Source organism: Triturus cristatus, chromosome 2_2, assembly GCF_964204655.1.
Source record: "Triturus cristatus chromosome 2_2, aTriCri1.1, whole genome shotgun sequence".
NCBI classification, from domain to species: Eukaryota; Metazoa; Chordata; class Amphibia; order Caudata; family Salamandridae; genus Triturus; species Triturus cristatus.
Window position 1 is genome coordinate 175,081,299 of NC_140582.1, and position 14,090 is coordinate 175,095,388.

Genomic DNA, 14,090 nt, shown 5'->3' on the forward strand with positions numbered 1-14,090 from the left:
CCAGGGAGATTAGGATCTGAGATAAGAAGGCCCACTTTTCTCTGGAAGTAGAATAGACAGTGGGGGAAGGAGGACCAGGACCATAATGATCAGGCTCAGGAGGACCCACACAAGGAGAACCTGGATCAACAGGACCTGGATCAATGGCCTTAGTACCAGTAGAACTAAATGTACAAGGGACAGATCCAGGAGAACAACGACAACCCAAACTAGAGGACAAAGACTAAGAGTACCATGACATGAGAAACAAGATGGACCAGGACATGCAGTATCAGGGCTAAGAGGTGGATGTTGAGGAGAACCAGGACAAGGTGACTAGGACCAAGAGGACCACAAAGGAACAGGGCCCAATGGTCCAAGACTGGGGAAACCAGGAAGGGCAATGAGGGCCAAAAGCAAAGTTTATGATGACAAGCACAATAGGACAAGAAGGACCAGGACCAAGGAGACCAAGACTAAGATAGTAGGTGGGTTAGGTACAGGACATAGTTGTCTAGGAGAACTCACAATAGAAGGAACAGGACCAAGAGGATAAGGGACAATGGGCACAGAATCTCAGGAAGAACAGAGAGTATGAAAAATAAGATTAGCATGGCCTTGGCCTGGAGTGCCAGGTAACTGAGACCAGGGACACTGGTAGCCGGATTCAGAAGGAAAAGCTCTAGGAGTCCCAGGAAACAAAGAACTAAGGGGATCTTGAAGATCTGGGCAAAGAGAATCAGGAGGGCCAGGATAACGAGAGAAAGGAGGATCAGGACCAGGGACATCAGGGCCCAGATAATCACAGCCTGAAGGTCCAAGCCACAGGTCTAGGAGCAGGATGGCCAAGAAGATGAGCAACAGGATGGCCAAGCCCAGGAGGGCCAGATAAAAGAGGACCATGAGGAGTTTGTGTAGCAGCACAAGGACAAGCAGCGAGAATACCAGGACCAAGATGACCAGGGCCAGATTGAGAGAGTCAAGATCCAGGCCAATAGGACCGGGGGCCAATATATGCAAGGAAGGAAAGGGGTTCAGTACCAAGAATACTAGCAGGACGAGGACCAGAGCAAGGAGGGTTTGAAGGATCAGCACCAATAGGACCAGTAATAAGCCTAGGAGTGCCAGGGCAACCATGCCCACAGAACCAGGGACCAGAGTATCAAGTGGAACAGAAAGACCAGGACCTGGTGGTAGCAGGACCAGGTTGAGGAAAAGTAGAAGGATCAGAACAGCCAGAGCCTGGAAGACTACATGGATTGGACCTGGATATCCAGGAGGACCAGGACCAAAATGAAGGGGCTCAGATGGACCATCAAAGGACCAATTAGGTGCAGTGCCAGAAGAACTATGAGAACAAGGCACAGGGCTAGGGGGACAAGGATGATCCAAATCAGAAAGACGGGAGCTAAAAGGCTAGGCCTAAGAGGGCCAGGACACAAGAGGCCAGGTAGACTGAGGGGACCAGTAGGACCAGGAAATGGTGTACTGGGAATCAGTTGAGCAGGGTGAAAAGGATCAGAAGGAACAGGTCATGGATGAGGGTCAAGAGGGTCAGGAAAGAAAATAAATAGCTAGGAGAAGTGGGCCTGAAAAGAGCAGGGTTGCAAGAAGGACCAGAACCATGAAGATTAGGCATAGAAAGACCCAAACAAGGAGGACCAGAACCAAAAGGATGAAGTCTAGTGGGTGAAAAAAAACGGAAAGAGAGCACAGAGTGTGAGGATTCAGAATAGGAAGACTGTTGCTAAGCAAACCAGACTGAAAGTGAGGAAGATTAAGATAACACAACCTGAAGAATAAAGAGGAGATGTCCAGGCAGCCAGAGCCAATGGGACATGAGCTAAGAGGACCAGGGTAATGAGGACCAGTGTCACCACAACCAAGGGGAAAAGGACACTCAGTTTGCAGAGGCCCATTATATCAAGGCCTGGCAAACCAGGACAAACAGGACCAGGAAAAGGAGAAAGAGACAAGGGGGCCAGGATGACAGGAGCCATGATGACTAAGCTGGGTTGCTAAGAACAGCTAAGGATGACCTGAACAAGGAGTATCTGGATAAAGTGGACAGGTGAGTCCAAGATGACAGCAAGCAGAAGGACCAGGGCCAAGAGTATCATGAAATGTTGGAGGAGTACCTGGAGAACTAGTCAGGTCAGGAGTAGGTGGGAAAGGGGATATTAAGAAAAGGGACCAGATTGGGGAGTATTAGGTGGACTGGAAGGATCAGAATAAGCAGGACCAGGAATAGAGCTAGGAGTACCAGAGAGGTCAGAACCAATGGGCCAGGACCTGAGGTTCTAAGTGGAGCAGGAGGACTAGGAACTGGAATATTTGGACAAGGGACAGTGACCAGGTGGACCACATGCACCAGGGAAAGCAGAATCAGGATGACCCAAACCAAGAAGAATAGGAGTGCCATCACTAGGAGAACCAGGACAAAAGAGCAAGGAGAAGAAGGACCCAGCAGACCATCAGGATCAGGGTGAGGATCAGTAGTACCAAGATCAGGTGGCTCAAGAAGGGGTAATACAAGTATGAGCCAGGAACAGGGCAAGAAAGTCCAGATTAAGGAAGGACTGCAAAAAAGACCCTCATATTCAGGAAACCACTACCATGGTGACCAGAACTAGTTAGACCAGTGCCAGGATGAGTATTAGGAGAACCAAAAAAAACAGCAAAAGAGAACTTGGAACAATACTAGGAGGAGGGACCAATTCCTAAAGGACCTGGAAGTAAAGTACTACCAGGAGCAGAAGGACACCTATGTGAGTCTAGGCCACATTTATTAGGATATCCATTTTATAAATGTTTCTTATTCATGCTTATTATACTGCCAAATCATAGAAGCCCCCACCACTCCAGCCCACATATAGTGCTGGTAAGTATTTGCTGAACAATCAGAGCATTCAAAGTGAATAAAAAGGTGGCACTGTTATTCAGTAACCTCTGAGTGTAGAAGATATGGTCTGATGCTGGCCCAGCAGTCTGAGGGTGGCTCTGTGGAGGATGCCAGAATTGGTTTGAGAAACTCAGATGGCAGAAGTTAAGAAAAACAGGTTAATGGCTTACAAAAGGGTCAAAGGGATATGGCAATCAGCAAAGAGAAGCTCAAGATCACAAGAAGGCGCAGATGTGCGGCAGAGGGGAAGAAAGCGGCTCTAGATAGATAATCTCAGATTGCCCAAGGAGGGATTCTGTGTGCCCCCCATTTCTTTTTGCTGACATTTCTTGTGCGTGTATGTGAAGTGGATCTATACAAAGGGGCAGATTTACTAGAAAGTCACTCAATGGAAGGCAGCAAGACAACTTGCTGTGTGGCGTGGCAGAATAGGGAGAGAGCAGAAATGCAGCATATCTACTAAGATCTGACATATTTCTGCTCTCTCCCTGTGTTGGTGTACTGTATGCTACCTATCGCTAACACAGGCTCCCTTGGGCCATTGTGCAAGGGTGCCTGCATTATGGGTAGGCTTGTTTTTGTGCAGGAATGGGCACGTTTCTGCCGAAAATTCCTTTGACGCATTTTCCTCTTTTTTTGGGGCCGATTAGGATCTCACTAGGAAGGCCTCCAGATGGGTTCCGGAACGAGCAAATCGTTTCTGAACCAGACCATGTCTGACCGACTCGTTTGGAGCTGAATCGTGCTGAGCAATGGAGACAGAAGCCGAATGAGCGAGTACGATGCAATATTCGGACAGTTGTATTTCGGTGTCAGTGAGATGAAACGGCTGTCGGAATCGGACTTCGAGGGGCCATAGCAAGCCCCCTTCACTCAAAGTCCTCCAAATCTGTTGCCAGGGGGTACGCATGGGTCCCCCCGATCCAAGCATGCACAGTGTGGCACCCACCCCTTTTTTGCTATGGGAGCCTGTGTATGCGTTGGTACATAGGCTCCAATTGAGTTCAATGGGAATCCGAGTGAACCAAGTCCATCAGCACATGGCTGCATTGTACTCGTTCAGTCAGACTCGCACAGCGCGATTCACTAGGAAAGCTCTCCAGATCAGAGTCATATGGAGGACTTTCCTGACAAGATTGTTATCGAGCCCTATGTGTGCTGCAGAAGCAGGCATAGAAATAGGAAGTAACAAGGAGCAATACAGACATTTCTTCTTGTTATGCCTCACTTGGGAAGGCACACCTTTTTGACGTAATACCCATGTTTACTCACCTTAGTAAATCTGGGATTGAATGAAGGTGCATTGGTGGATGCATGAGAATGACCATGCTCCACTCATAGAACGCCTTCCTAACACAGTGTAACACAAAGCAGCAATTTGCACTGCTTTACGTTAATTTGAATTTATAAGCCACGCAAGATGGGATTTACTAAGCCAAGCAAAGCCATTTAAGGGCTTGTGTTGCCTTGCATCGTCTTGCTTGATGCAAGGGCAATGCAAGCCCTTTGTAACTATGCCCCTAAGTGCGTAGTAGTAAGAATCCTTGTGTGATGAAAGTCTTAGTGTACTGACCAGTGGGATGCATTTTGCTTGACATGATGGAGATGAATACCGCTTTCCTACAGAGTGGTAGTGCATTGACTGCATCCCTGTGGATAGAGAGTGGAGACCCAGAACTGAAGTGAGGGAGAATGGAAAAAAGGCTATTCAAAAAAGTCTGGGAGGTCTTTTTTAGCAAAGGGATGCTGATTTGTTCTTCCTGAGTGATGAATAAGGGTTGATGGTAGAAGTAAGGGGTAGGTCATAGATTTCTCTTCTGTCTGTGACTGATGACTACTCTGAAAGCCCTATGACAGCAAGGTGCTAAGATCTCATGCTTCATTGCATCCTTGTTTTGGATACTTCTGCTTGGAGCCAGCACTATTGCAGCTGCTGTAGGAGCCATCAGCTAGCACACAGACTGTGTCTAAGTGATAGGCAGAAAATTATATTTGAAAGAGGAATACACCAAATCAGTTCTGAAACCTCATTAGTGGAGCTGCATACCCTGCCTGGAAAATAAATATTAAAGTGGAACTGTTAACTGATTGGTCAATAGGTCACAAGAGTGGAGATACAAAAAATGTATCTGTTTATTTAGTGTCTTATTTCTTACAATATTTGTAATAAATTCAGTGAATAAAAATCTCTGTGAGTTTCTTTTCTTCTGTGTCTTTATCTGATTTAAAGGGAACATTCATTCATATTCCAATGACATTCAGTTCAGTTAATTACAGTGCTATTCTTTTGCTTGTGACTTCTCGACAGAATACTTCTTCTGATGTCCAAAGAATGGGCCGTCAAAGGAAGGACTTTATACCATGTTCCCTATTTAGAGTAAAACCTGGTTGTAAGGTACAGTGAAAAAAAAATGACCTCATCACCCTGGGAGACAATTCCCAGCAAGTGCGACCATTAGTGTTTTCGTTTTTTGAAAAACAAACTCTCAAAGTAGGGTTTTGTTGTCGAAAAAACAACATTTATTCAAACGTTTTGCTAGCCGACCATCATGTCTGACTGTATTGTTCTTCAACTGTTTCGTGCATAGACAGGAACCACCATGATAACAGTTACTGTCAATGGAGAGTTGTCCACAGGGCCAGTGGACAACTTTAAGTCTGTCAGTTGGGGGTCCCTCAGGATGTCAGAGTTATTGTCCTCCGCCATCCAGAGTTTACTCTGTACTCAAAACTCTAAATCACATTATACTGTGTTGGTCACTTCATAAGGGGCCCCTAATCAATTGTTTCTATTTTGAATCGCTTAAATATTAGATGACTCTATGTTACTGGGATACTACATTTCCATTTCTAGTTTGTGCTTTTACAAATCATTGTTTTCATGCGTTTTAATCTGATTTGTTTAACTGAAACAAACAAACAGAATTAATAAATCCAAAATACACTGATTTGCTGTAGTAAAAGAGAAATTCTTATGCCACTAGGCCTTTTGGTAATCCAATACCTGGCCCTTGTACATTCACATGGATTTGTGAGTAAGAGTGAGTATATAGCTTTAGAAGAGTAGACAGCTTTAACTGGTTTTGCAAAGGTTCTAATCATCTTTATCATTAGTCGCCTCTGCATGTAAATGTATAATAGAGTGGAATTCTGTGCCATGTCTGTCAAAATAACTAACAACATTTGAGACCTTTAGACCTATAAGTTAGTGCCTGCATCTGAGCCAGTTTTAGCACTAAGGGTCTCATGTCGCAAAAGCGCAAGGGTTGTGATCACAAAAGCCATTATGTACAAAAACCCTTTTTATGAGTTGGAAATTTCTTTAGACTAGTAAGAGGACTTTTCAATCATTTCTAAATTGCTGATAGGAGGGTTCATGAAAGGGATTTCCTCTCTCCGCTTTCCAATTCGGAATGGAATTTATTCATAGTTTGTTGCTGCAATTGCTGTTGCAAACCATTGATGAGCTAACAACCCCTAATTTGGGATTGTAACTAATTTGCAAACAGGAAGGGTCCCCTTAGGACAGGATTCTGGCAGCCTCTGGGGGGGGAGACGTTTTCTAAAAACTGCAGGCCATACACTGCATAATCTCTAGTATTTAGACAACGACCAAGTAAACAGTGAAGTTGTTCTGCTAGTTGCATGGGTGCGGCCAAACAGGGCAGTATCTCCAGTATTTAGTCAGTGGCCTGGTAAATGGTGATGTTTTTGTGCTATTTGCATGGCTGCCAGCCAAACATTGTAGAATCTCTACTATTTATCAAACAGCTGTGTAAATATTTAAGTGTTCCTGCTATTTGCACAGCTGCCAGATGAACATTGCAGAATCTCTGCTGTTCAACCAGCTGCTGGGAAAATACAGAACTTTTTCTGCTATTTGCGTGGGTGCCAGCCACAAAGTGCAGAATCTCTACTGTTTAGTCAGCGGCTGGGTAAATAGTGATGTTTTTCTTGTATTTGCACAGATGCCAGATGGACAGTTCAAAATTTATACTATTTTGTCAGCATCCGGGTAAATATTTAAGTTTTCCTGGTATACGTATGGCTGCCAGCCTGATAGTGAAGAATCTCTACTATTTAACCAATGGGCAGGTAAATAGTGAAATGTTTTTGCTATTTGCATGTCTACCAGATCAGTGCAGAATCTTTACTACTTAGCCAGTGTCTGGTAAATAGTGAGGTTTTTCTGCTATTTTTGCAACCGTTATCCAAGCAGTGCAGAATCTTTATTTAGCCAGCGTATGGGTGAATGGTGAAGGTTCTCTGCTATATTCAAGGCCACTGGCCAAATAGTAAATCATTTCTACTATTTAGCCAGTGGTAGATAAAATAGTAGAAAAAATTCACTGTTTACCCTTTGGCAAGGTAAATAGCCTTTACCTTTTTTAAAGTGTACATAGCATAATTTTTAATTTCATTTTTCATCCTGCCTCTTACAAGTAGATTTTCAGCAATATGTTGTGACACAGAACCTACTCGGAAGAGGTAAGATGGGAAAAACTAAAGTTAAAGCTCACCTTTACAGGCTTTAGACAACAGAGCTTGACATTCCTAAAAAAAACATGCATTATTTCTATTGCTAAATTATGTTGAGTTTAAAGGATCAGGCAGTAGACAATTAACACACATCCCACATACTCATTCCACAGACTGCAATAATATCACCTAATGTTTTATTAATATGGTAGAGTCCATGTCTCCAAACAAATTATAAAATACCAGCCATAACAGTAAGTGCCTTCTAGTACCAACAAGCCAGAAACAGAAATAAACCTGTATGAATTATTACATCTTTCAGAAATTAAGTTATTTTGTTCAACGCATAAGCTTGCCCAGTTCTAAAAATGAACCCTTTCCAACATGACTTCCATCATATTCACTGTGCATAGATAAGCTCCTGTCACCTAAGAAGAACCTTGTAATCTTCTGGGAAAAATCTGTATATTTGTTCCAAAATACCATATATGATTTATTTTTGGGAAATATGTGATTGTTCAACAGACTTGATCGGAGGAACCTTTGAAAAATGCAGAACATGGGCTGTTTGTAGATGGCTCATGCATAAGACACGAGGAGGGAGGATTAAAAGTGCTGCTTACGCTGTATGTACATGAACTGGAATAGTCGAAGCATCCTATTTACCAGAAGTCAAATCTGCACAAGTTGCTGAATTGGTCGCCCTAATTAAGGCATGCAAGATTGGGAAAAATTGGAGAGTAACCATATTAACTGATAGTCAATATGGTTATGGGGTTGTGCATGATTTTGGCCAACTGTGGATGCAGAGGGATTTCCTGGCTTCTTCAGGGACTCCTATTAAAAATGGAATTTTTGTGAAAATTATTAGAGGCAATTTAATTACCAAAAGAGGTGGCCATGGTTAAGTGTGCTGCTCACCAATCAGGAAATGACTATGTGACAGCCGGTAACCAATATGCTGACCAGGTTGCCCAACACTGTGCAAGGTATAAGATTGCCTTAAATAAGAACATCGAAACTTGTGGAATCAGCTGCCAACTTATGCTACTTGCAGGAGTGGGAACCTGGGAGGAGGTGAAAGATATGCAGGATGTAGTAGATATGAGAGAAAAGGAAGAGTGGGTGAAAATAGGATGTCAAAGAAGGGCAGAAGTTGGTGTGTGGGTTTGTTATGATGGCAGACCAGTCATGCCAGACAGTATGCTTGCGCCAATGGCTAGAATGTATCATGGAGACACACATGTGGGCAGGGATGCAATGATTCGACTTTTCAGACAAGATTGGTTTAACGCAAAGTTCAGGAATTAGCAGAGAGTCTGTGCCAGAGATGTTTAATATGTCAACAAATGAACCCTGGCAGGAAAACTGTGGTCTGCATGGGAAAGATTGGAAAGGCAGAATGTCCTTTTGTGAGACTCCAATTAGATTTCATTCAACTGCCTGCATGTCGAGGGCTGAAATATGTGCTTGTCATAGTTTGTTTATTTTCAAAGTGGGTGGAGGCATACCCGGCCCGAAGAAATGGCAGCTTGACAGTGGCCAAACTTTTATTGAGAGGACTCATTCCTAGATTTGGTTTTCCAGTAACGATTGAATCAGATAGAGGGTTTAATAATGAAATAATTCGACTAATCTGTGAAGCGTTCAAAGTCGAGCAAAAATTGCACTGCGCATACCGTCCAGAGGTTTCTGTAGTGGTAGAACAATTGAATGGCACAATCAAGTCAAGACTCGGAAAGGTGTGTGCATCCACCCCACTGGAATGGCCTCATGCTTTATGCTCTTGTTCTGATGGGACTGGGAAGTATTCCAGACAGAAATACTGGATTGAGTCCCCATGAAATACTCATGGCAAGAGCAATGAGACAAGCATGTATACCAGGACACAAGCTGTTGACTATAACTGATGACTTGGTTTTAGAGTATTGCAAAGAGTAGGCTGACAGAGTGCGTTCCATCTATCATCAGGTTGGGGAAGACGCTTTCAACAGACAGCTGAGCCACTCGCATGATCTGAATCCTGGTGACTGGGTAGTTGTGAAGAATCACACTCGAGAATCGTACCTAGCACCAAGGTGGGATAAACTGCATCAAGTTATATTGACTACCTCAACTGCTGTAAAGTGTGCAGGGTTGCCTAATTGGATCCAAAAGGGTACCAGCTCCTGAAGAAGAAGAGTTACAATTGAAACAAGAAATTGATGGTACTGAAGGTTGTGCAGCTGAAGAACTTCCTATAGAGGATCCTGAGGTAGCTGCCCAAGATCAACCGAGCACTTATCAGGACGATTGGATCCCAGTGGTGGACATACCTGAAGTACATATAAAAACTAGAAGTCAAACACAGTTAGAAAGGCAGGAGAAGAGTGAGGACCAGACAGGTATAGAAGAACTCACTTAGGAAAGTAGGGAAATGACTGTTAGGGAGCCTGAGCAGGGACAGCTAAGGAGAGAACAATATACTCAGACAGAAGAAACTCAAAGCCCTATTCCAGAGTCTGAGGAGGGACAGTTAGGATTCAGAGAAAACGTTCAGGCAGAAGACGGTAAAGAGGTAAAAAGACCTGAACAGGACCAGATAGGCATAGGGCATAGAAACGCAAGTTCAGGATACAGAAGAAAAAACAGACATCAATAATCCTGAACTAGGTCAGATTAAGGTAGATCAACCCATCCAGGCAGAACAGGCCAAAATAATAAGCCCTGGACAAGATCAGATAGAGAGGAAATCTGAAGACGAAGCTGATCAAGTTGTGCCAAAATCTAAAGAAAATAAGAGGAGTCTTGAAGAACCAGGCAGTGCAGTGAAGTTTAAGAAAAGTCGAAATGGTGATAATTGGCCAAAGATTGTCAAGAGACTGAGATATCGATTTAAAACGATCAATGAAGAACCTGATCAAGTAAATGAAGTAACTAGTCAATCTGGAGCTTCCAAGGTAATACCAAAGCGAAGGAGTCAAAGATTAAAGACATTGAATAACAAGTTCAAAGTTCCTGAATGGACATATGTTATTCTTGAAGACTTTGAAAACCTTGACGTAAATGAAGAAAGTGATGAAGAGTTGAATGTTGAACAAATTAAGGAAGAAGTGAGACCAACTTGAAAAGGAGAAGACGCCTAAGGTGTTATCTCATATCAGGTTCTGAATTAAAGAAGAGAAAAATCTTCTTGGCCAAAATATCTGATGATAAAGTTACTGGAAACCCAAAACAAAGCTGTATAAAGAAGTGTTGTAAAATCTGTATATGTAGTTTAATATTAGTCCTTGCGATATGGATAATATTAGCAATAGCTATTCCCTACCTGATAGTTACTGACAAACAAAATAGTACTAACACACATACAGAAGTTGCAAACATTAAAGGAGATAGAGTAGACTTAGAAACACCAGATGAGCTAGATTTACACCACACTGTAGATGAGAATGAAACTGATTTAAATGTATTTGCAAATCTCTTAGGGGCAGATTTATGTTTCCTGGCGCATCCCTGCAAATCAGCAGGGATGCACCAGGAAAGATGCGCCATGCAAGTTTAACCTTGCGCCACCACAGATGCGCCGCATTTACAATGCAGCGCATCGTGGCGCAAGGATAAACAGATGCATGACGCATCTGATGGCGTAAGGGCGGCGGATTGCTGGAGTCGCGTCGCAAGCACGACGCAACTCCAGCAATGTTTAGGGGCTGCCCATACCTAACATGCTGCGTCATGCCTTACGCCTGCTTCAAGCAGGCGCAAGGTTTTGACGCAGCAGCGTCGGAAAAGTGACTGAGTGAAATCTTGTATATTTCACTGCGTCACTTTTCCGAGGCTTTTTCCGATGGAACGCCCACCCTGCATACGTGACGCATCTCCCTAGATGCGTCACGTTGTAAATAAGGCGCAACATGGCGCATGGTTTACGCCGCCGCTGCGTCACAAAAGTGACGCAACAGCGGCGTAAAAGTGGCGCAAGTCTAACATAAATCTGCCCCTTAGTACATTATGTAGAAACTATGAAAGTTCGTGATTGTTACGTTTGTATGAAATTGCCAAGCCCAGTAGCTGAAGGAGTAACTTATCATCATTTACCCTTGACATATAGTATTTCATGTAGTGTGCTCCCGCCATCTTGGGTGAGGGGGACGAGCTGGGCGAGCACTCTAGTGCTCAGACCCGCCCGCCCTTGACTCTACAAAAGCTCCTTGCACCCGTGCCCCCGCTGATTGTTAGCATGGTAAGAGTGCTGTCCTGAGGCGGAAAGCCGGGACTGTTTTATGCCCACAAATTGCTGCTATCTTTTTAAAATTGCTGCTATTTGATTTTACACTGAGTGCTTGTTAAAACTGCTCCATTGTGTTTTTATACGGACTTGCAGAAGCAGGGCGCGAACCCCCGTTCCCTCCTCATCGCTCCCGCCATCTTGGGTGAGGGGGACGAGCTGGGCGAGCACTCTAGTGCTCAGACCCGCCCGCCCTTGATTCTACAAAATGGTACCCTGGCCAAGGAAGCGCAGCGGACGAGCGCAGCGGGCACGCTGGGCGCGCGCCGAAGCCGCGCCAAAGCCAAGCCCGTCTGCGCCCGTCCGCGACCGGACACGGCCCAGGGCTATAGCCCCTGGTCCTGTTAACCGGACTCGGTGGAGTAGGGACGAGCTGTTGAATCTGTCCGCCGTCACATGTAGTGACGGGCTCCACAGCATGCACACAGGGGTGGACACAGGTTGCAGATCCTGCCAATTCCGATTCTGCACCGCAATGGTTGATACCCGGGACAGCCCCACCCTTTCGTGCGGCTTGCTTAATGTGAGGTCGCTGCGCTGCAATAAGTTTGACATCCACGACCTGCTCGTGGACAGACAATTGGACCTGTTATTTCTTACAGAAACTTGGCTGGATACACACTCCGACCCTGATATCATTCAGGCACTGCCGGATGACTATCTGATGGTAAGACTGGACAGACCTGAGGGCAGAGGAGGAGGTATTGCACTTGTATTTAAACACTACCTTGCCTGTCAAATTGAATCCGTCCACCTGGCGGCAAGTGAGGTGGGGATGTTCACAATAAAAATCAATGGGGGTACAACTGTTAAGGGCTATTTAGTCTACCGACCACCTGGCCCTTTGGCTAGGTTTAAGGGCACTCTCATAGAATGTGCCACAGAGATGGTGCTGCGGAGAGATAAGTTTCTTCTTCTCGGAGACTTTAACATGCACCTCGAAGATCCACTAGACAAGGGAGCGATGGAGTTCCGGCAGGATCTTCAAGCACTACAGTTAGAGCTAAAGGGCCACCTTCCTACTCACCTACATGGTCATCTGCTCGACCCAGTTTTTGCAAACTGGGAGGAAGTTAGGGTGGCCCCCCCAGTGCCTCTCCCGTGGACTGACCATTTTTTGGTGCCTTTTGAAATCTCTCTCCCTAAGAACAAGGACACTGCTCCCACTCCCTATAACCATCCCAGGCGCAAATGGGCGAAGTTTTCTCTGCCCAAATTCAATGAGGCTCTGATAGCCAATGGCCCCATTGGAGGCGATGATGCGGATTCGGTAAACAAACTACTTAACGACCGCATCACGGCTGCGCTGGACCAAACGGCCCCGTTAGACCATCCAAAGAAGGATGGTCGTAAACAGAGATCGGCACCATGGTTTAATGAGGAATTGCGGGGTGCCAAGAGGGAGTGTAAGCGTGCTGAAAGGCAGTGGAGGGAAGCATATGACAATCAGGAGAGAGAGAGATACCTCATCCACAGACGAGCATATCATAATCTTATCAGGATAACGAAAACTGCCCACTATGCCGAAAGAATTCTGGATGCAGAGAACTCAGCGAAAGAATTGTTCTGTGTATACAAATCTCTTGCTGTCCCTAAATCCTCAGCGGGATCAGAGGACTGCTCTGTGGCTGCCTGCAACCGCATTGCTGATTACTTCAGTGACAAAGTGTCCAAAATCTATACCACCTTCCCTGCCCAACCAGCGGCAGATGGAAAGTTCGAGGCGTCAGTTAGAGAGGAAGATGGTCACAAGTTGCTGCTCAATTTCTCTACCCCGCAAGCTGAAGACCTGATCAACATATGTAGATCAGTGAAATCAGGTTCCCCACGGGACCCAGCATCTCCTAAACGGCTGGCCGACAGCCTGACAACACTAGAGCCATACATTAGGCACCTGTTGGATATCTCCTTCAGGTCCAGCACTGTGCCTTGGGAATGGAAACAAGCAGTGGTGCTCCCCCTCCGCAAGAAGCCTAATATCAGCTTCGAAAAACTGGAGAATCTGCGTCCCATCTCCCTCCTTCCCTACTTCTCGAAAGTGGCGGAGAAGTTGGTGAACCAGCAGTTAATGCAGTTTGTGGAAGAGTCTAATCTCCTTCACGCCACCCAGTTTGGATTCAGACCTCGACACTCGACTGAGTCAGCACTCCTTATGGCTTCCGAATCCATCAGACAGGGGGCCGACGAGGGCCACACTATGGCCCTGATCCTGCTGGACCTCAGCGCTGCGTTCGACACTGTAGCACATTCCACCTTGCTACAGTGTCTGAACAAAGCAGGGATGGGTGACGCAGCGCTAAAATGGATTCAGTCGTTCCTCTCGGGCCGTGGTTTCCAAGTCAGGCAGGGTGACTGCTACTCCAGGCGAATGGCACTGGATCAGGGGGTTCCACAGGGCTCGTCCCTAAGCCCAACGCTTTTTAATCTATATGTGGCCCCGGTCGCCTCCATAGTGGAGAGCTA